Here is a 24,820-nt window from a genome sequence, read left to right on the forward strand (position 1 = left end):
TCTTGTTGTCTAGCTTTTTTTCTAGTAGTTTTGCAATGACTGCAGTAGTTGCAGTGAGTGCCATACTGCAGAGGTAGTCCACTGACTCCAGTCCAATCCAACGTGTAGCTGTTGTGTTTTAGTAGTGATTTAAAATTATTGCAGTGAGTGATTACACTGCTGCAGCAGTTTATTATGCATTAATGCATAATCAGAATGAAGTGAAACTAAATGTTCCTGCAATTTAAGTTTTCCTATCAGATCTCATGCAGTTAAGGTGTGAAGAACGAGCCCTTAATGTTAAAAATGTTAATAAATAAAGTTTTACATGTTCAGTAACAGATTTTTGTTGAAATTTGTGTTTATTTCGCAAAATGTTAAATGTCCAAAAATATCAGCCAATACTGATATGCATTGGCCAAAATATCGGTATCAGCAACGAAAAAACTATATTGGTCGATCACTAGTATATACACACTTACACAGGACTAAAGGAATCCATATAAAAAAGTGTTTAAGTATTACTGTAAAGCACAGTGTCTTTATATGCTCTGGCTAATCAGAATGTACATATGTTAAAGGTAAAGAACCAGTATCAAAAAATACCATTTCAATTTTCTATATCTGCCTGTTCAATCTAATAGTTATCCTGTGTGAAAATCTCTCATGAAGGACATTGACAGCAATACAAACTTCACAAGCATAAACCTTCCTTATTCTACTAGAAAAAAATGTTCTTATTGCTGTCTTGGGGAGATTATCCACAGGCTGTTCAGTCTGACAGCTGTCAAATAGGTAGGAAGTGTGGAGAAATCTCCCAAACTAGAAAACAAAAGACAAATTGTTAGACGGTAGATGTAAGTTTTCTCTACTCTATTCAATATGATAAAAAAAAATGGAAGGCATTGGGCTTTAAACTATATACACATCTTTCAGTTCATTATTTTATTAGAGTTCGATCACTTTTGTTTTCCTTAGCTGCAGCTTGAAAGCCCCTTCCTAGGCCACACAAATATAAATCACTCTAATCAGAATTCCATGTTTTTGTTTGTTATTTTTTCTTTATATACATTACTTTATTGAAAGGTTTTAAAGTTTTACAATGCAAGGAAAACATATATAGGCATGTTCAACAAGAACAGTAACATATGATTAAATGAAAAATAGAAAAAAAAATGATCACAGTATTGGCAATGAGATGAAACAAGATAAACATAACATATCATGAGTAGGGTTGAGCGGACACCTAGATGTCCGTGTTCGACGGGTTCGGCCGAACTTTAAAAAAAAGTCCGGGTCCGTGTCCCGGACTTTTACCGAACTTTTCCCGGACACCGAACCCCATTGAAGTCAATGGGGACCCGAACTTTAAGGCACTAAAATGGCTCTAAAACACCAAAGGAAAGGGCTAGAGTGCTGCAAATGGCAGCAAAACGTAATTAAGAGCATGGCAAGTGCTCTGCAAACAAATGTGGATAGGGAAATAACTTAAAACAACAAAAAAAAACAGAAAAATAAAACAATGTTCTTCTTCATCTCTGAAGGACGAGGCCCATATGGAGTAGGAGGGAGGTTGAGGTGGTGGTGGATGTGGCGGTGACATAGGCGTGCGCACAGGGTGTGCTGGGTGTGCCTGGGCACACCCTAATCACCTAGGGCACATAGCATTGCCAGTGAGGAGATGGGAAAGATCTCCCTGGGACCTGCTCTGCTCTATTTCTCCTTGCCTACAGGTACATGGCCCCGATACATTACTCTCCCTGCTGGCAAACACATGCATGTGTATTTCAACTTTGGGGTGCACACCTTAATGCAATAGGCTGCGCACACCTATGGGCGGTGTAGGTGGAAGCGGCGGTGGAGGAGGACCAGGGCCGGATTAACAGCATCATGGGCTTGGTGCTGAGGATTTTGAAGGGCCTTAGGGCCGTGCCTTGCCATGCACCCAGAGGAGGAAGGGTGCAGCCATGCATGCCTAATTCAACATGGGATGCTGTCTCTGAAGCCCATAAACACATCCATGCATCGCCAACTGTCCCTCCTTGTCCGGCCTTCACGCTGTGTGGGGAGGTTCTGAGGGTGCTGCCTGGGGAAGCGAGCATAGAAGCCAGACTTCTGTGTTTACAAGTGACAGAAGAGCGGTAACAGTGAATATGGCCAACCCGGGGCCTATATAAAAGGTAGGGGCCTGGAGCTGCAGCTCCAATAGCCCCTACATTAATCTGGCCCTGAGGAGGAGGACGAGGTAGCCAACACTGCTTCTTTTCACAAATTTTAAATGAGGGTACACCCCAAAAGAGTGAGAAAGAGCAAAAATGGAACAATGGGTGGGTAAGGTCGGTATCCATTGCTATTCTGCATAAGGTACGGAAAAGTCCCGTGGGATCCATGCCTGGTTCATTTTAATGAACGTGAGCTTGTCCACATTGTCTCTGGACAGGCGGCTGCGCTTGTCTGTTATAACGCCCCCAGCCGTGCTAAATACCCGTTCAGATAATACACTGGCTGCAGGGCACGCCAGCACCTCCAAGGCGTAAAGGGCAAGCTCAGGCCATGTGCCCAATTTGGAGACCCAGAAGTTGAAGGGGGCAGACCCGTCATTCACTACATGTAGGCGTGTGCACACATACTGCTCCACCATGTTGGTAAAATGCTGCCTCCTGCTAAGACGTTCCATCTGAGCTGCTGGTGCTGCTGTTTGTTGTGGCGTGCTGACAAAGCTTTTCCACATTTCGGCCATGCTAACCCTGCCTTCTGAGGTGCTGGCGGTGCCCTGGTTGCGTTGGCGACCTCCTCCTCCTCCTCCTCTGCCTTGTGCTTCCACTGTGGCCCCGCTGTCAGATGGGAATGCCAGCAGCATGGCGTCTACCAGCGTGCGCTTGTACTCGCGCATCTTGCGATCGCGCTCCAGTGAGTGAATTAAGGACGGTACGTTGTCCTTGTAACGGGGATCCAGCAGCGTGGCCACCCAGTAATCAGCACAAGTTAGAATGTGGGCAACTCGGCGGTCGTTGTGGAGACACTGCAGCATGTAATCGCTCATGTGTGCCAGGCTGCCCAGAGGCAACGAAAGGCTGTCCTCTGTGGGAGGTGTATGGTCCGTGTCCTCTGTATCCCCCCAGCCACGCACCAGTGATGGCCATGAGCTGGCCTGGGTGCCACCCTGCTGTGAACATGGTTCCATCTCCTCCTCCAGCTCCTCCTCCTCCTCATCCTCCTCATCCTCCAGAACTGTGCCCCTGCTGGACAATTGCGTCCCTGGCGTTTGCGTGTGCAGGAACCCACCCTCGGAGCCCCTTGCGAATGACTGCCCTGAAAGCCTTGGAAATGTTACCTCTTCATCCTCCTCCTCCTCCTCATCCTGTGCCACATCCTCTTCCATCATCGCCCGAATTGTTTTTTCAAGGAGGCATAGAAGTGGGATAGTTAAGCTGAGAACGGCGTCATTGCCACTGGCCATGTTGGTGGAGTACTCAAAACAGCGCAACAAGGCACACAGGTCTCGCATGGAGGCCCAGTTATTGGTGGTGAAGTGGTGCTGTTCCGCAGAGCGACTCACACGTGCGTGCTGCAGCTGAAACTCCACTATGGCCTGCTGCTGCTCGCACAGTCTTTCCAGCATGTGCAAGGTGGAGTTCCACCTTGTGGGCACGTCACATATGAGGCGGTGAGCGGGAAGGCCGAAGTTACGCTGCAGCGCTGCCAGGCGAGCAGCAGCAGGGTGAGAACGCCGAAAGTGCGCACAAACGGCCCGCACTTTCTGCAGCAGCTCTGACATATCGGGGTAGTTTTTAAGGAACCTCTGCACCACCAAATTCAGCACATGCGCCAGGCAAGGGATGTGCGTCAAACCGGCTAGGCCCAGAGCTGCTATGAGATTTCGCCCGTTATCGCACACCACCAGGCCGGGCTTGAGGCTCGCTGGCAGCAACCACTCATTTGTCTGCTGTTCCATGCTCCTCCACAACTCCTGCGCGGTGTGTGGTTTGTCCCCCAAACAGGCAAGTTGTAAAACTGCCTGCTGTCGTTTACCCCTGGCCGTGCTGAAGTTGGTGGTGAAGGTGTTACGCTGTCCGGATGAGGAGGCGGTAGAGGATGAGGAAGCGGAGTAGGAGGAGTTAGGAACAGGAGGCAAACTGAAGCGCCCTGCAATCCTCGGTGGTGGAAGGACATGCGCCAAATTGCTATCCGCCTCAGGCCCATCCGCCACTGCATTTACCCAGTGTGCCGTTAGGGAGATATAACGCCCCTGACCGTGCTTACTGGTCCACGTATCCGTAGTTAGGTGGACCTTGGCACAGATGGCGTTGCGCAGTGCACACCTGATTTTTTCCCCCACTTGGTTGTGCAGGGAAGGGATGGCTTGCCTGGAAAAGTAGTGGCGGCTGGGCACGACGTACTGTGGGACAGCCACCGACATAAGGTTTTTAAAACTGTGCGTCTCCACCAGACGGAATGACAGCATTTCAAAGGCCAATAATTTTGAAATGCTGGCATTCAGGGCCAGGGATCGCGGGTGGGTAGGGGGGTACTTCCTCTTCCTCTCAAGTGTTTGGGAGATGGAAAGCTGAACGCTTCCACGGGACATTGTGGAGATGGTTGTTGGTGACCCAGGTGGTGGTGTTGCTGACAGATCGTCTGTTTGCGGGGTGGCAGGTGCCGGTATCACTACAGATGTGGCTGGAGCGGCCGAGACTGCAGCAGAAGAGGAAGCAGGATGAGCCAGAGACGTTTCTTGGTTTTGAAGGTGTGTACTCCACTGCAGCTCGTGCTTTGCACTTAGATGCCTGATCATGCAGGTTGTGCTCAGGTTGAGAAGGTTCATGCCTCGCTTCAAGCTCTGATTGCACAGGGTGCAAACCACTCGTGTCCTGTCATCAGCACATTTTCTAAAGAACTTCCACGCTAGAGAACTCCTTTGAGCTGACTTTGGTGCGCTCGTTCCCTTGCTGCGTTGGGCAGTAGCGGGCGTAGTGTCTAGGGCACGGCCGCTCCGCTTCTGCACCCTGCTCCCTCTTCTGCTGTGCTGGTGGCTCTGTGCGACCACCGCCTCTTCCTCCAAACTACTCAGTTCACCTGCATGACGTTCATTCCATGTGGGGTCGAGGACCTCATCGTCCTCCACATCATCTTCCACCCAGTCTTCACCCCTGCCCTCCTTGTCGGTCTCCACAATGCTGAACGCCGCAGCAGTTGGCACCTGCGTTTCGTCATCATCGGAGACGTGCTGCGATGATCCTTGCATGTACTCATCTTGAGAAATAAGTGGTTGGGCATCGCTGCACTCAATCTCTTCCACTTCTGGGGCAGGGCTAGGTGGATGGCCCTGGGAAACCCTGCTGACAGAGTCCTCAAAAAGAATAAGAGACTGCTGTATGGCTTGGGGCTCAGACTGCTGGCCTGATTTGCAAGGGGGTGAGGTGAAAGACGGTTGGACATTGGCTGCAGGTGCCAACTCTGACCTTTCTGCAGTAGACTGGGTGGGAGACAATGTGAAGGAACTGGAGGCACTGTCAGCAGCAAACCAATCTACTATCGCCTCAACTTGTTCTGGCCTCATCACTTCTAGGGGCGTTTGATGCCCTACCAAATACTGATGCAGGTTCTGTCGCCTACTCACACTTGAGGAAGGTGTTTCACTTGTGCGTGTAGCTGGCACAGATCGACCATGTCCTCTCCTTGCAACAGGAGCTCTACCAGCAGCACCACGACCCAGGCCACGGCCCTTATTTGACGGTCTCCTCATATTTCTGTAATTTAAGATCTTGCCCTAGAAAGGTTTTTATTGAATAGCGGAATAGAAAATATGATCCAAAAAAAGTGTATGTATATCACACGTACACAACCACACTAGGCCCCAATTACTATTGTTTGTACCCCTAAAAGGCTAGATGAGGAGTAGGGGGAGTATGGAACAGGCAGCACCCTCAAACCTTCAGAAGTATGAGATGAACCCCAACAACTTGGAAAGGTGGATCTCTCTCACACGTACCGACACAGACTATCCCGCAATTCAATTGATCCTCAAAGGTTTTTATTGAATAGCGGAATAGGAAATATGATCAAAAAAAGTGTATGTATCTCGCACGTACACAACCACACTAGGCCCCAATTACTATTGTTTGTACCCCTAAAAGGCTAGATGAGGAGTAGGGGGGGTATGGAACAGGCAGCACCCTCAAACCTTCAGAAGTATGAGATGAACCCCAACAACTTGGAAAGGTGGATCTCTCTCACACGTACCGACACAGACTATCCCGCAATTCAATTGATCCCCAAAGGTTTTTATTGAATAGCGGAATAGGAAATATGATCAAAAAAAGTGTATGTATCTCGCACGTACACAACCACACTAGGCCCCAATTACTATTGTTTGTACCCCTAAAAGGCTAGATGAGGAGTAGGGGGGGTATGGAACAGGCAGCACCCTCAAACCTTCAGAAGTATGAGATGAACCCCAACAACTTGGAAAGGTGGATCTCTCTCACACGTACCGACACAGACTATCCCGCAATTCAATTGATCCTCAAAGGTTTTTATTGAATAGCGGAATAGGAAATATGATCAAAAAAAGTGTATGTATCTCGCACGTACACAACCACACTAGGCCCCAATTACTATTGTTTGTACCCCTAAAAGGCTAGATGAGGAGTAGGGGGGGTATGGAACAGGCAGCACCCTTAAACCTTCAGAAGTATGAGATGAACCCCAACAACTTGGAAAGGTGGATCTCTCTCACACGTACCGACACAGACTATCCCGCAATTCAATTGATCCTCAAAGGTTTTTATTGAATAGCGGAATAGGAAATATGATCAAAAAAAGTGTATGTATCTCGCACGTACACAACCACACTAGGCCCCAATTACTATTGTTTGTACCCCTAAAAGGCTAGATGAGGAGTAGGGGGGGTATGGAACAGGCAGCACCCTCAAACCTTCAGAAGTATGAGATGAACCCCAACAACTTGGAAAGGTGGATCTCTCTCACACGTACCGACACAGACTATCCCGCAATTCAATTGATCCTCAAAGGTTTTTATTGAATAGCGGAATAGGAAATATGATCAAAAAAAGTGTATGTATCTCGCACGTACACAACCACACTAGGCCCCAATTACTATTGTTTGTACCCCTAAAAGGCTAGATGAGGAGTAGGGGGGGTATGGAACAGGCAGCACCCTCAAACCTTCAGAAGTATGAGATGAACCCCAACAACTTGGAAAGGTGGATCTCTCTCACACGTACCAACACAGACTATCCCCCAATTTAACTGATCCCCAAAGGTTTTTGATTAAATAGCGGAATAGAAAATATGATCCCAAAAAAGTGTATGTATATCACACGTACACAACCACACTAGGCCCCAATTACTATTGTTTGTACCCCTAAAAGGCTAGGAGTAGGGGGAGTATGGAACAGGCAGCACCCTCAAACCTTCAGAAGTATGAGATGAACCCCAACAACTTGGAAAGGTGGATCTCTCTCACACGTACCAACACAGACTATCCCCCAATTTAACTGATCCCCAAAGGTTTTTGATTAAATAGCGGAATAGAAAATATGATCCCAAAAAAGTGTATGTATATCACACGTACACAACCACACTAGGCCCCAATTACTATTGTTTGTACCCCTAAAAGGCTAGGAGTAGGGGGAGTATGGAACAGGCAGCACCCTCAAACCTTCAGAAGTATGAGATGAACCTCAACAACTTGGAAAGGTGGATCTCTCTCACACGTACCAACACAGACTATCCCCCAATTTAACTGATCCCCAAAGGTTTTTGATTAAATAGCGGAATAGAAAATATGATCCCAAAAAAGTGTATGTATATCACACGTACACAACCACACTAGGCCCCAATTACTATTGTTTGTACCCCTAAAAGGCTAGGAGTAGGGGGAGTATGGAACAGGCAGCACCCTCAAACCTTCAGAAGTATGAGATGAACCCCAACAACTTGGAAAGGTGGATCTCTCTCACACGTACCAACACAGACTATCCCCCAATTTAACTGATCCCCAAAGGTTTTTGATTAAATAGCGGAATAGAAAATATGATCCCAAAAAAGTGTATGTATATCACACGTACACAACCACACTAGGCCCCAATTACTATTGTTTGTACCCCTAAAAGGCTAGGAGTAGGGGGAGTATGGAACAGGCAGCACCCTCAAACCTTCAGAAGTATGAGATGAACCCCAACAACTTGGAAAGGTGGATCTCTCTCACACGTACCAACACAGACTATCCCCCAATTTAACTGATCCCCAAAGGTTTTTGATTAAATAGCGGAATAGAAAATATGATCCCAAAAAAGTGTATGTATATCACACGTACACAACCACACTAGGCCCCAATTACTATTGTTTGTACCCCTAAAAGGCTAGGAGTAGGGGGAGTATGGAACAGGCAGCACCCTCAAACCTTCAGAAGTATGAGATGAACCCCAACAACTTGGAAAGGTGGATCTCTCTCACACGTACCAACACAGACTATCCCCCAATTTAACTGATCCCCAAAGGTTTTTGATTAAATAGCGGAATAGAAAATATGATCCCAAAAAAGTGTATGTATATCACACGTACACAACCACACTAGGCCCCAATTACTATTGTTTGTACCCCTAAAAGGCTAGGAGTAGGGGGAGTATGGAACAGGCAGCACCCTCAAACCTTCAGAAGTATGAGATGAACCCCAACAACTTGGAAAGGTGGATCTCTCTCACACGTACCAACACAGACTATCCCCCAATTTAACTGATCCCCAAAGGTTTTTGATTAAATAGCGGAATAGAAAATATGATCCCAAAAAAGTGTATGTATATCACACGTACACAACCACACTAGGCCCCAATTACTATTGTTTGTACCCCTAAAAGGCTAGGAGTAGGGGGAGTATGGAACAGGCAGCACCCTCAAACCTTCAGAAGTATGAGATGAACCCCAACAACTTGGAAAGGTGGATCTCTCTCACACGTACCAACACAGACTATCCCCCAATTTAACTGATCCCCAAAGGTTTTTGATTAAATAGCGGAATAGAAAATATGATCCCAAAAAAGTGTATGTATATCACACGTACACAACCACACTAGGCCCCAATTACTATTGTTTGTACCCCTAAAAGGCTAGGAGTAGGGGGAGTATGGAACAGGCAGCACCCTCAAACCTTCAGAAGTATGAGATGAACCTCAACAACTTGGAAAGGTGGATCTCTCTCACACGTACCAACACAGACTATCCCCCAATTTAACTGATCCCCAAAGGTTTTTGATTAAATAGCGGAATAGAAAATATGATCCCAAAAAAGTGTATGTATATCACACGTACACAACCACACTAGGCCCCAATTACTATTGTTTGTACCCCTAAAAGGCTAGGAGTAGGGGGAGTATGGAACAGGCAGCACCCTCAAACCTTCAGAAGTATGAGATGAACCCCAACAACTTGGAAAGGTGGATCTCTCTCACACGTACCAACACAGACTATCCCCCAATTTAACTGATCCCCAAAGGTTTTTGATTAAATAGCGGAATAGAAAATATGATCCCAAAAAAGTGTATGTATATCACACGTACACAACCACACTAGGCCCCAATTACTATTGTTTGTACCCCTAAAAGGCTAGGAGTAGGGGGAGTATGGAACAGGCAGCACCCTCAAACCTTCAGAAGTATGAGATGAACCTCAACAACTTGGAAAGGTGGATCTCTCTCACACGTACCAACACAGACTATCCCCCAATTTAACTGATCCCCAAAGGTTTTTGATTAAATAGCGGAATAGAAAATATGATCCCAAAAAAGTGTATGTATATCACACGTACACAACCACACTAGGCCCCAATTACTATTGTTTGTACCCCTAAAAGGCTAGGAGTAGGGGGAGTATGGAACAGGCAGCACCCTCAAACCTTCAGAAGTATGAGATGAACCCCAACAACTTGGAAAGGTGGATCTCTCTCACACGTACCAACACAGACTATCCCCCAATTTAACTGATCCCCAAAGGTTTTTGATTAAATAGCGGAATAGAAAATATGATCCCAAAAAAGTGTATGTATATCACACGTACACAACCACACTAGGCCCCAATTACTATTGTTTGTACCCCTAAAAGGCTAGGAGTAGGGGGAGTATGGAACAGGCAGCACCCTCAAACCTTCAGAAGTATGAGATGAACCCCAACAACTTGGAAAGGTGGATCTCTCTCACACGTACCAACACAGACTATCCCCCAATTTAACTGATCCCCAAAGGTTTTTGATTAAATAGCGGAATAGAAAATATGATCCCAAAAAAGTGTATGTATATCACACGTACACAACCACACTAGGCCCCAATTACTATTGTTTGTACCCCTAAAAGGCTAGGAGTAGGGGGAGTATGGAACAGGCAGCACCCTCAAACCTTCAGAAGTATGAGATGAACCCCAACAACTTGGAAAGGTGGATCTCTCTCACACGTACCAACACAGACTATCCCCCAATTTAACTGATCCCCAAAGGTTTTTGATTAAATAGCGGAATAGAAAATATGATCCCAAAAAAGTGTATGTATATCACACGTACACAACCACACTAGGCCCCAATTACTATTGTTTGTACCCCTAAAAGGCTAGGAGTAGGGGGAGTATGGAACAGGCAGCACCCTCAAACCTTCAGAAGTATGAGATGAACCCCAACAACTTGGAAAGGTGGATCTCTCTCACACGTACCAACACAGACTATCCCCCAATTTAACTGATCCCCAAAGGTTTTTGATTAAATAGCGGAATAGAAAATATGATCCCAAAAAAAGTGTATGTATATCACACGTACACAACCACACTAGGCCCCAATTACTATTGTTTGTACCCCTAAAAGGCTAGATGAGGAGTAGGGGGAGTATGGAACAGGCAGCACCCTCAAACCTTCAGTATGAGATTGTGTTCACTGTACCCCACAAAGATTGAGTTCACTGCACCCCACAATGATTGTGTTCACTGCACCCCACAAAGATTGTGTTCACTGCACCTCACAAAGATTGTGTTCACTGTACCCCCCAAAGATTGTGTTCACTGCACCCCACAAAGATTCTGTTCACTGTACCCCACAAAGATTGTGTTCACTGCACCCCAAAAAGATTGTGTTCACTGCACCCCAAAAAGGATGTTGTTCACTGCACCCCAAAAAGGATGTTGTTCACTCCACCCCAAAAAGATTGTGTTCACTGCACCCCACAAAGATTGTGTTCACTGCACCCCAAAAAGATTGTGTTCACTGCACCCCAAAAATGATTTTGTTCACTGCACCCCAAAAAGGATTTTGTTCACTGCACCCCAAAAAGGATGTTGTTCACTCCACCCCAAAAAGATTGTGTTCACTGCACCCCAAAAAGATTGTGTTCACTGCACCCCACAAAGGATTTTGTTCACTGCACCCCAAAAAGATTGTGTTCACTGCACCCCAAAAAGGATGTTGTTCACTGCACCCCAAAAAGGATTTTGTTCACTGCACCCCAAAAAGATTGTGTTCACTGCACCCCACAAAGGATTTTGTTCACTGCACCCCACAAAGATTGTGTTCACTGCACACCAAAAAGGATTGTGTTCACTGCACCCCAAAAAGATTTTGTTCACTGCACCCCAAAAAGATTGTGTTCACTGCAGCCCAAAAAGATTGTGTTCACTGCAGCCCAAAAAGATTGTGTTCACTGCAGCCCAAAAAGATTGTGTTCACTGCAGCCCAAAAAGATTGTGTTCACTGCAGCTCACACACAGAAAAATGGATGTGGATCACTGACACCTGCCTATCTCCAATCCCACACCACACAGCAATATCGATTGTAGTTTGTAGAACACAGTTTCCCTAAAATTCAGCAGACTCTGTCCCTAACAGGATTGAGAAGAGATCGTAGATCAGGATTGAGTGCAGACCCCACCCCCCACACAGCAATATCGATTGTAGTTTGTAGAAGACACTGACCCTATATAATTCAGCAGACTCTATCCCTAAAATGCCTACAACTCGCCCTGCCTAAACACTCCGACCTGTCCCTCAATTCTATCCGGACACAAATGGTTTTTTCCTGCCTATCTTTCCCTAATCAGCAGCCAGCACGTTGATGTGTGCTCTGTCCCTGAATCTAAGCAGCATAATGACGCCGCTGCGGCTGCCTCGAACTTATAAAGACTTGGTCACATGCTTCAGACGGCCAATCACAGCTACTGAGACATTTGCAGGCATGGCTGGGATGGCTTAAGGCACACCAGTTAAACGATTGTTGATTGGCTGTTGAAAGCCCGCCATGAAAAGAGCGCCAAAGCATGCAAAACCCGGAAATAAAACGACCGAACACGGATTTTTACCCGAACATACAGTAAAGTGTCCGTGTCCGTGTTCGGGTACAAAAAATCCAATTATTCGGTACGAACACGAATAATACAGTCCGTGTTCGCTCAACACTAATCATGAGATAACACAATGGATGTTGAAATAACATACAGGCTCTCTTCACTTAACGACCCCTAATATGGGACTTTTTAGGCACTTAACTGATATAACAAATGTATCCTTTAAATCAGATATTATTATTATTTCATCATTAAAAACAAAAGTTGGAAAATATACATGGAATACAAAGCTGAAATTACACAAGTTGAAATGTACAGTGACACTCAAAACTGATGTACTCCTCCCGATGCATTTCAGAGGTTGTGCAACTCCTTTATAAGGGGTATAGGAGGTATAATTTTTCTACAATATAAATACATTGTAACGCATTCGTTCCAGATCCACTAACCTGTGCCCACTCCGGCTCTCTCCTCCGCTCCCCGCTCACGTGGCTCCCGGGGCGCGTGCGCCCGTGCACCATAGGGCGCGCGCGCGCCGGTTGTTTGAAATTTAAGGGGCCTGTGCACCAGTAATTGGTGCCTGGTCCAAACCTCCCTTCCTGTTTCCTGTTTCCTGTTTCCTGTGACCTGTTTCCTGTTTCTTATATAAACCCACTCCCCCTTCCTGTCCTTGCCGGATCTTGTTGCCTTAGTGCCTTGAGAAAGCGATTTGTGTTTTCCTTGCCTGTGTATCTGACCTTCTGCCGTTGACCTCTGACTTCGAACCTTTGCCACCTGCCCTGACCTTCTGCTACGTCTGACCTTGCCTTTGCCTTGTCCTATTGTACCACGCCTGTATCAGCTGCCAGTGAGGTTGAGCTGTTACCGGGGGACACGACCTGGTTGCTACCGCCGCAGCAAGTCCATCCCGCCTTGCGGCGGGCTCTGGTGAAAACCCGGTAGTAACTTAGAACCGGTCCTCTAGTACGGTCCACGCCAATCCCTCACTGACACAGAGGATCCACCTCTAGTGCAGTCATCTGCCGCCAGTCCGGACCCTGACAGTAGATCCGGCCATGGATCCCGCTAATGTGCCGCTGCCTAGTCTCGCTGACCTCACTACCGTGGTTGCCCAGCAGTCCCAGCAGATTGCCCAACAAGGACAACAACTGACGCAGTTGACCGCCATGATTCAACAGCTTCTGCCGTCACAGCCAGCTTCTGCATCTCCTCCTCCCTGAGCTGCAGCTGCTACCGCTAGAGTCCGCTTATCTCTCCCGGACAAGTTTGATGGGGACTCTAAGATGTGCCGGGGATTCTTGTCCCAATGTTCCCTGCACCTAGAGATGTTGTCAGACCAGTTTCCCACAGAACGGTCTAAGGTGGCGTTCATGGTCAGTTTATTATCCGGGAAGGCCTTGGCCTGGGCCACCCCGCTTTGGGACCGCAACGATCCTGCCACTAACTCTGTCCAGTCCTTTGTTTCCGAAATCCGCAGTGTCTTCAAGGAACCTGCCCGTGCCTCATCCGCAGAAACAGCCTTGCTGAACCTCGTCCAAGGAGACTCTACAGTGGGCGACTATGCTATACAATTTCGCACTCTGGCCTCCGAATTGGCCTGGAACAATGAGGCTCTCTGCGCGACCTTTAAAAAGGGTTTATCCAGCCATATCAAGGATTGTCTGGCCGCACGAGAAATACCTGCCTCCCTGACTGAACTTATCCACTTGGCTACTCGCATAGATATGCGCTACATTGAAAGGCGTCAAGAGCTCCGCCAGGAAAAAGTTCTTGGTCGCGTCAGGCGATACCCACGCCTGGCTCCTCTCTTCCAGCACCCTTTGCAGTCTGCTACCGTGCCTTCCACCGAGGAGGCCATGCAAGTGGATCGGTCTCGCCTGACCCAACAAGAGAGGTCTCGCCGGAGGAACGAGAACTTATGTTTGTGAAAAAATAAATTAACCAATAATTAAACCAATTAATTTGAAAAAATTTGGGACTTTATATGAGGTACTGCCAATTCCGGGCAGATTACCTCCATCCCTGTTGCTTAGCAAAGAAAGGGGGGAAGGGGAAGTAAAAAGGGGGTGGGAGATATAATTTCATAACAACTGGCATGTTAATAAATAACAAGGGTAAAAAATGTATAGCCATAAATATTAACCAATACTATAAAGCCAGTTGTTGGATGAAAAATATATGGGAGGGGGGTAAAGGGGAAAGTTCGGGACTTTGAATGAGGTGTGTGGTAACGACTGGTACATACATAGGTAAAATACACAGGTAGGTCTCATATGATGATAAAAAGCATTTTATTGGCGATGTCATCGACAGACATACGAACATCATAGTATAAATATAATTGATACGGCAGGTAAATGGTAGTAATTAAACCAAATCATATACATAAACATAAACATAAGAGCTGATTGGTTGTAGACTGGAGTAGAACACTAATTGTCAAGCGATATTGAAGGATCCAAAAAGTAGGGATAAGGAATGCATCATAAACAAGCTCTACGCGTTTCATGGAATATAATCCACTTCCTCAGGAGCAGATGCATCATATATTACTGTAGAAAAAAGAGAATCCTTTTTACAGATAGCATAAAAAATGATAAAGGACTAATAAATAATGATAGGGAAGGGATATAATATCTCTAGCCTATATGTTCTCCAGCCAGTGTACTTACAATCCAGCAATGACATCAACACCTAAGTATTGTGGGGGCAGACCACTGGGGGAACGTCTCTACCGGGAACTGAGAGAGCTTGATCCAAGGTCATCCGGGCACAATAAGAAGATTCCACAAAGAAATGTGTATTCAATATTGTGATGAACAGATCCATATAGATAATGATCACCAGAGGGTTCTAAAAGTAAATAGTTGTAAATATGAAAAAACTTGTGTAGTACATATAAATAAATAGACTAAAATAGACTGGGTAGTATAAACTACCCAGCAGAACCCATAATCAGAGAGCCATGTTGTATGAAATTAGTTAAATAAACCAAGAGTGTGCTAATCAGAATAGATGGTGTAAAGGATAAACCAAATAGGAAGTGCCTGTTCCCCCAGTGGTCCAACCAGTGGTCCAACAACTGGCTTTATAGTATTGGTTAATATTTATGGCTATACATTTTTTAACCTTGTTATTTATTAACATCCGAGAACTTATGTTTATATTGTGCGAGCTCTGAACACCTCTTAAAGGACTGTCCTCTTCGTCCTCAGCGTCTGGGAAAACGCTCGCACCTAGTGAACGTGGGAGAGACGTCACTGGGTGTAAATTCTTCCTCTCCACGCCTGATCGTTCCAGTACGAATTTCTCTAGCCACTAAAGTCTTCTTCTCTGCGGAGGCCTTCTTGGACTCTGGTTCTGCAGGAAACTTCATTAAAGCCTCTTTCATCAACCGGTTTAACATCCCTGTTATCCATCTCCTCAAGCCCTTCTTTATTTCCACCGTTAACGGAGAGAATCTGAACTGCACCGTGCGTTACCGCACAGAACCCGTGCTCATGACCATAGGGGTTCTCCACCAAGAGACGATTGAATTTTTTGTTCTGCCTAACTGCACTTCTGACATCCTTCTTGGCTTGCCTTGGCTCCAGCGCCACGCTCCTACCCTCGACTGGACCTCTGGGGACATTAAATCATGGGGCCCTACCTGCCACACTCATTGCCTCAAGTCGGTACCCACCAGAAAAATCTCTCGTACCTTCAGTCTGCCCAGCGCCTTAATCCGCGCCAGGCCAGGTGGTCATTGTTCTTTGCCCGATTCACTTTCCAGATCCATTTTCGTCCTGCTGATAAGAACATTAGGGCGGATGCCCTATCACGCTCCACCGATGCCTCCGAAGACGAAACCGTCCCTCAACACATCATTCCTCCTGAGTGTCTGATTTCAACCGCCCCTGCTTCACTGGTACCAGTTCCTCCAGGGAAAACGTATGTTCCTCCACGTCTTCGCCTCCAGACTCTCAAATGGGGTCACTCCTCTCACCTGGCGGTTCACGCTGGAATTAAAAAGATGACTCAGCTAATTGCCAGACACTATTGGTGGCCTTCCTTTGAGAAAGATGTAAAGGAGTTCGTTCGGGCATGTACTGTCTGCGCACGTGACAAAACTCCCCGCCAGAGGCCTGCAGGTCTTCTCCTCCCTCTGCCAGTGCCCGAACAGCCTTGGTCCCACATAGCGATGGACTTCGTCACTGACCTTCCCGTTTCCCATGGCAACACAGTCATATGGGTGGTTGTTGACAGATTTTCCAAAATGGCACATTTTGTCCCGCTTCCTGGTCTCCCTTCTGCGCCACAGCTGGCGAAGCAATTCTTTTTACACATATTTCGTCTCCATGGTCTCCCAACACATATCGTCTCCGATAGAGGTGTTCAATTTATCTTAAAATTTTGGAGAGCACTCTGCACCCAATTAAAAATCAAATTGAACTTTTCTTCCGCCTACCACCCTCAGTACAATGGACAAGTGGAGAGGGTTAACCAGATCCTTGGTGACTATCTACGACACTTCGTCTCCTCCCGTCAGGATGATTGGGTCGACCTGTTGCCCTGGGCCGAATTCTCATATAACTTTAGAGACTCTGAGTCATCCACCAAATCTCCGTTTTTTGTGGTGTACGGCCGTCACCCGCTGCCCCCCCTCCCCATTCCCACCTCTTCTGGAGTTCCTGCCGTTGATGACTTGACCCTGGATTTCTCCTCCATCTGGAAAGAAACTCAAAAGTCGCTCACCCTGTGTGGCTGTCTGCCAAATACATCCGGTTTCGGGTCCCCAGCTACAAACTGGGTCCGCGTTATCTCGGGCCTTTTAAAATCAAAAGCCAAATTAATGCTGTCTCTTACAAACTCCATCTTCCTCCCTCTCTCCGTATTCCTAACTCCTTTCATGTATCCCTTCTCAAACCCCTCATTCTTAACCGATTTTCCCCCAAGGTCACCGTTCCTGCTCCTGTCTCTGGGTCCTCTGATGTCTTCTCAGTGAAAGAGATCCTCGCCTCCAAGGTCGTCAGAGGTAAAACATTTTTTCTGGTTGACTGGGAGAATTGTGGTCCTGAGGAGAGGTCATGGGAGCCCGAGTCCAATATCCTCGACAAGGAGCTCATCCACAGGTTTCTCGGTACCAAAAAGAGGGGGAGACAAAAAGGGGGGGGGGTACTGTAATGCATTCGTTCCAGATCAACTCACCTGTGCCTGCTCCGGCTCCCTCCTCCGCTCCCCGCTCACGTGGTTCCCGGCGCGTGCGCCCCTGCACCATAGGGCGTGCGCGCGCCGGTTGTTTGAAATTTAAGGGGCCTGTGCACCAGTAATTGGTGCCTGGTCCAAACCTCCCTTCCTGTTTCCTGTGACCTGTTTCCTGTTTCCTGTGACCTGTTTCTTATATAAACCCACTCCCCCTTCCTGTCCTTGCCGGATCTTGTTGCCTTAGTGCCTTGAGAAAGCGATTTGTGTTTGCCTTGCCTGTGTATCTGACCTTCTGCCGTTGACCTCTGACTTTGAACCTTTGCCACCTGCCCTGACCTTCTGCTACGTCTGACCTTGCCTTTGCCTTGTCCTATTGTACCACGCCTGTATCAGCTGCCAGTGAGGTTGAGCCGTTACCGGGGGAAAAGACCTGGTTGCTACCGCCGCAGCAAGTCCATCCCGCCTTGCGGCGGGCTCTGGTGAAAACCGGTAGTAACTTAGAACCGGTCCTCTAGTACGGTCCACGCCAATCCCTCACTGACACAGAGGATCCGCCTCTAGTGCAGTCATCTGCCGCCAGTCCGGACCCTGACATACATAAGTAAAAAACATGCATCTGGTCACAGTATATACTGTATAGGTATCACCAACAAAATATCAAACTTCCAAGTATTCATGTGGTGCAACAATGAAGATTCCTTTTATCAATAAAAACAGGGTCTCAAAAAGTTCTGCCTATTCTGCCCAACCATAAGAGTAGTATAAATTGTCCTAAATGCAGAACATTATCAAAGAAAAATGTTTCTTCATATACATTATCAGAGGAAGAAACTGAGATACAAAAGAAAGGCCTCAGTTTCTGCCCTAATGGAAACCTTGACACATTTGAATTAATCAAAGATCTTCAACTCTTTGTATGGAGACTAATCCTTATGGGTCTCTACCACAAACAAGGTGGTGACAGTAACCAATCTTCTAAAGATAATGTAGCAATAGACCAACTGATTTCACTACTCAAGGAAAGTGATCCAACTGATCTGATTGACCAAGTGGATCTGTCACAGCTGTTATGCCTTACTGACACTACTTGAGACCCAAATATTCTCAATAGATCCAAGTTTAAGAAAAAATCTGATACATTTCCAGCTCCGAATTCCAATCCAAATATTGCAGCTTTCTTAAAATTAGTTGACAAAGAATTGGATGATTTGCGGATATATCCCTCAATGGCCACCAATATGAATGAGAAAGAAATGCAAGCTCTGAGATAACTTTCAGATAATTGCTCAATCACAATCAAACCGGCTGATAAGGGCAGAAACATTGTCCTGATGAATAACACCAAATATGTAATAATGTGTAACAAAAATCTAAAATATCAAGAATGGTATTGTCATATTATGAATATAGTAGAGAAGTTCAATATGGAATATTATGAACTTGTAGATTTGGCTTACTTAAATGGCACTATTACAAAAGCCACTTGGGATTTCATCAGGACAAGCTTTCCGACCACCCCTACATTTTATACCCTCCCTAAAATCCATAAAAATACCTCTAACCCACCCAGTAGACCTACAATATCTGACAGAAGAGAATTAACTGAAAATGCTAGCAAACTAGCCTATGACCATCTCAGACCACACGTAGTATGCTTACTGTCATACATTTGGGACACAATTTATTTTCTTCAAATAATAGACAATTTGTACATCCCTGATAATGCATATCTAGTTAAGATAGACGTCGAGGCACTCTAAAACTCCATTCCTCATGATAAAGAGCAGGCAGCCATTAAACACATCTTATTTCAGTGAGGGGAACAAGATTGGGCATAAAATGAATTCATTCTATTTCTTTTAGATTTCATCCTCTGCCATAAACATTTTTACTTTCAACAGATCCAACTACCTCCAGGTGCAGGAGGTAGCGATGGGTACATGCTGTGCCTCATCATATGCCAACCTATACCTGAGGGAGTGGGAACAGATTTTCCTCACTGATGAGACCTTGTTGATGTATACGGACCATATAACCTTATGGCACCGATATATATCGATGTTCATTATTTGGGACAGACCGTCAGATTTATTACTACAGTGTGTGGAGAGAATGAATAAAAATGAATTTAACCTCTCTTTCACCATGCCATATAATACAAATTGTGTTGTATTTTTGGATGGATGCATACAGAGGGGAAGAAAACGCCCTCTGCAGCAGCCTATATAGGACATTACTATATTGCACGCCTCTAGTTTCCATCCCAAGCCTTTAGTCAACTCAATCCCCTATAGTCAATATCCTAGAATAAGACGGAACTGCTCAGATGACAATATGTTTATGATTGAGGCTAACAAACTTCGTGATAGGCTGCTGCTGAGGGGATACTCCCGTACCTCCTTGCAAAAGGCATACAGATGCGCTTTCTCACAGATGAGACATGATCTCCTGTATTCAACTAAATCCAAGAACGAGGACAATTCATTAAGAATAATTATCAAATATTCAAATCAACATGCACAAGTAAAGAGGATCATAGGGAAATATTGGCATATCTTAACTTGGTCGCTTTATTCCAGAAACTCATTTGTTCACGGTCAAAAAAGTGAGTTCAATCAGAGATAAACTTGTAAAAAGTGAATTCAAAGTAGAGTGCTGCAGAGATCCTTGCAAATCTAGGGGTACCTATATGTGCAGATCATGTAAATACTGCAAATATATGTATACAGAAAAAAAAACTATTTTACCCAACGGTCAGGTTTTCAAACATATACACTTTGCAAATTTTAGGACCTTCTAATTGCAGGAGTCTTCTATATGTTTCTCTGTGATTGCAGATGTTAATATATTGGCAAAACAAAGCTGGAATTTTGGAGAAGAGCATACAGACATATCAAGAGTATGCAGACTTGTGTGTAGCATTACTCCCTTGGGAGCTGCTGGTTATGGGTTCCCCTCGATTAACATTAGCAACAGCACAACAATTCCACATTTTCCAAGTGATTTTGGCTTAGTCAGGAAACAGTCTAGGAGCTTTAGTTTTTGTGTTTTTATTGAGAACTTGGATAGGAGAAGGGAATGAGTGGGATACTCCAACTTATATAACTATGCACAATTAGCTGGGACGACTGAATAATGCTGAGTGTGGCTAGGCCGCTGCTTCACCTTGTCAGTAGCAGTGAAGTAGTAAGAAACAAACTGAGGTAAACTGTACTGTACTGCAGAACAAGCTTCAGGGCCCTTCCTGGCACCCCCTTTGTTCCTCTTCTTCACCTCCTTTACTGTTACACTTCCTGTGTGAGCTAGCTCCTTGATTCCCCTAACTTCTCTGGAGTGGTCTCCCTTCCTGGGCCAGACCCTTTGGCAGGTCCCTCAGTACTCACGGACACTGTTTTTCCTAATAGACTCTGCCAGCAGCTTCGCCGTCAGCACTCTGGATCCTCGGCAGCTCAGCTCCACCCCTGGTTCACTAGATCGACCGACCTTCCTCACACCTTGCAGGAGGAGAGACAGCCATCCACCTCCTCTTGGGACTCTGCTTCCTGCCAAAGACGCCCTGTCACATGTCCCCTCCGTATTTATGGTCAATCCCAGGATGCATTGCAGGAATACCCTCCCACTGGGACTGCCAGAAAACATGGTTTTACTTATTGGACTTATCCTTATTGGATACAGTGGGGACACTCCTTTAGACCCAGTGAATCACACCTGGAAACATGTGACAGGCAAACTAACAGATCAGGCTCCACTGATAAACAGAAGAAAATATATGCTTTTTCCTAGCACCTACCTAGGAGGGTGCTACATGTGCATAACAAAACATTTCCAAATGTAAAATTTCTGATTTTGGACCGTATCCATACGAGCTCCAGAGCGGGAGATTGGAATAAGACCCTCCTCCAGATGGATTCACAATTTAAAAGCTACTCAACCCCCAGGATTGAATGAAGCAGTATGTGTCAAACCTTTTTCAGAAGGATTTTCATCAGGTGGGATGGAACCGTAATTTAGGAATATGCAGAGTCAACAACTCTTCCTTCTCTTTTTGCCTTAGAAATATCACCTATTTATATAGTTTGTACATCCAATATTGTAATACATCTTAATGCTAATGTAGAGTTTAGACATGTTTTCTCAGCTGTATGTACATATTGTCTCAAAAAAACTGCTATTTTGCCAATATAGTATCCTTATATTGCTGAGGAGCACTCTACGATTTATTAACAATATTGTTTTTGACCACTAGATGGCATCTGATATACTCTTTTAATATGGTGCTGATTCAGGCCAGGGAATTGGACCACCGACACGGACAGACGCCCAGATTAATTCTGTGGCTACCGGGAGTTAAGGAGCAGGTCTTTATGACCGGTCATCTCGGTGATGCCCTTTGGCTTGTGCAATGCACCCGCTGTCTTCCAGGAGTTCATCAGTGATGTCTTTCATGATATGTTGCAGCAATGCGTGGTAGTCTATTTGGATGACATCTTGATTTACTCGGACTCCATTGAATTACACTACCTGTATGTCAGACGGATGCTGCATTGGTTACTAAAGGATGGGCTTTTCTGTAAGCTTGACAAATGTGAATTCCACCTGTCTCCTGCTGCCTTCTTGGACTACGTAATTTCTGCTGAAGGGTTCCCCATGGACCCTCAGAAGGTTTCGGTTTTTTCTACAATGGCCTCACCCCAGTGGTCTTCATTCCATTCAGCATTTCCTTGGGTTTGCCAACTACTATCGGAAATTTATGAGGAACTTTTCCTCTTTGGCCAAACCTAACTCAGATCTGACCAAGAAGAGCATTGATTACCACAACTGGACGCCTGCTGCCATCCAAGCTTCTGAGGCCCTCAAATCTGATTTTGCTTTAGCTCTTATTCTGTCTCATCCCAATCCTGGTTTGCCCTTTGTCCTAGGGGTGGATGCATCTGAGACGGGAGTAGGCGCCCTCCTGTCTCAAAGTCAGACACCTAGTGGACCCTTACTTCCTTGTTCTATTGCAAGAAGCTGTATCCAGCTGAATGCAATTACAAGATTGGAGACAGAGAGCTTTTGGCCATTATCTTGCCTCTCAAAGAGTGGAGACACTTGCTCAAAGGTTCTGTGGTTCCAGTTATCATTCTCACCGATCATAGGAATCTGACATATCTCTCAAAGGCCAAGAGGCTCACACCCAGTCAGGCCAGATGGGCATTTTTTTTTTGTTTTGTTTTTTTAATCAATACATTTTTATTTGGTTTTACATAGACAAACAAGAGAAAAAAAAAATCAAAGAATATGACAATTGCAATATGGTGCAACATGCACCGATGAAACAAAAATAAAAATACACAGGATATCAAATGTATTACAATATCTCCATACAGTCAGAAAATATGTCAAAAACTAATATTAAGATGAGGAATGTGGTAGAAGAGTCTCAAAGACTAATAAAAAAAAAAAAAAAAGATAATATCTTTTAGAATTGGGAGGCGGTGCACAGGTCGTTCCTCCGACGTCCCCTCCTCTCCCGCACCCCCAACGGGAACTAACTGTGCAAGAGGAGAGGGAACATCAGTATCCCGACCAGTCCCCACCGTGATGAAGTGCCCACCTCCAGTGGATAGTGAAATAATCAGTCAGTTGTGCTATCCTCTAAAGTCAGTCCATATTTTCCATCTGTGCCGCTAATAGTATGTGACACACAACTTGTCTCATAGATAATGGAAATATATCGATCCCAAGATTAAGTAGGGCCAGTCCTATTGAGGGATTTTGTATAATCCCTGTTATGGAGGAGATCATTTGAAAGGTAAGCTTCCAGTATCCCGTTAGACATGGACAATCCCACATAATATGGGTTCGATTTCCCACCTGTCCGCACTGTCTCCAACATTGGTCAGAATGATGGGGCGAAAATTTGGTGAGTTTGTAAGGCGTGTAATGCCATCTGTGAAGCAATTTAAGCATCGTTTCCCAATGTCCCACACATTTCGAAAAGCGATAGTTAGATTGAATCGCCCTCTGCCAATCTGGCAATGAATGTGACGTGTCCAGATCTTTGTGCCATTTCTGAATAGCCACTGAAAGTTGGAATTGTGATTTATATTGGAGAGCATTATAAATAAGAGAGATTCCACCTTTCCTATGTGTTGGAGCCATGAGGAAAGCTCAAATAGAAGGAAAAACGTATAAAACAGGTAAGGGGTATTTTGACAGATATTGTGAGATGCGAAAGCAAATAAAAATGGATTTTTGTAAAATCTTACCGTAAAATCCTTTTCTCTTAGCTCATTGACAGACGTAGTCCTCGGTGATACACCACCTTCGGTTATGTTGCCTCCACAGGAGCAGGACTAGACAGGAAATTAAAAAGCTCTGGCCACACCCTAGGGGCAGTCCCAGAGGGTATATCCTCTCTCTCTCTGCCTCAGCAAATCAGTTATGTGAAAAAGCAGTCTTTAGAGATTTTAACCCAACTCAAAAAACAGAGGGGCGGGGACTACGTCTGTCAATGAGCTAAGAGAAAAGGATTTTACGGTAAGATTTTACAAAAATCCATTTTTCTCTAGCGCTCATTGACAGACGTAGTCCTCGGTGATACACCACCTTCGGGACGTCCCAGAGCAGTATCACAACTGAGGGGTGGGAAAATGAAATCAAATCCCAATCTAGAAGGCCCAACCGGAGGGCCTTAATGGGACTTTGTCGCGGCCGACCCAGCGCGGAGCTATGGCCTGCACGCGCTCGTAGGCTGAACTGGGGTGACCACCGGATCTCAACATCCAGCCCGTCGCCCAGTTCAGCTTTCTTGCTTGAAGATCTCACAGAAACACTGGAGAAAAAAAGCTGTCTAAAAAATCCTTTAAGAAAAAAATCTTGCCAGGACCTAAGATCCCAGCAAGGTATCTAGGTCCTTACTCCTAACTAGACAGAAAATAACTGATTTGCTGAGGCAGAGAGAGAGAGGATATACCCTCTGGGACTGCCCCTAGGGTGTGGCCAGAGCTTTTTAATTTCCTGTCTAGTCCTGCTCCTGTGGAGGCAACATAACCGAAGGTGGTGTATCACCGAGGACTACGTCTGTCAATGAGCGCTAGAGAAAATATAGTTTGGGAGGGAGGGGAAAATGACCCTGTATGTCAGACCACTTACAGGGATGACCATCTGTGTAAAAATCTTGAACATACTTGATTCCATAGCGAAGTAGAGGTTTAGTATATAGAAAGGGGATTCTGGATTTCAAATTTTGTATAGGTATAGGAGGAATATCGATAGGGGGTTCCCTATTGGCTCCGTTCATAACATGGGGCCATGCTATTACAGAAGCTTCCATGGG

Source organism: Pelophylax lessonae (assembly GCF_965119305.1).
Source record: "Pelophylax lessonae genome assembly, chromosome: 9".
In the NCBI taxonomy this organism is placed as follows: Eukaryota; Metazoa; Chordata; class Amphibia; order Anura; family Ranidae; genus Pelophylax; species Pelophylax lessonae.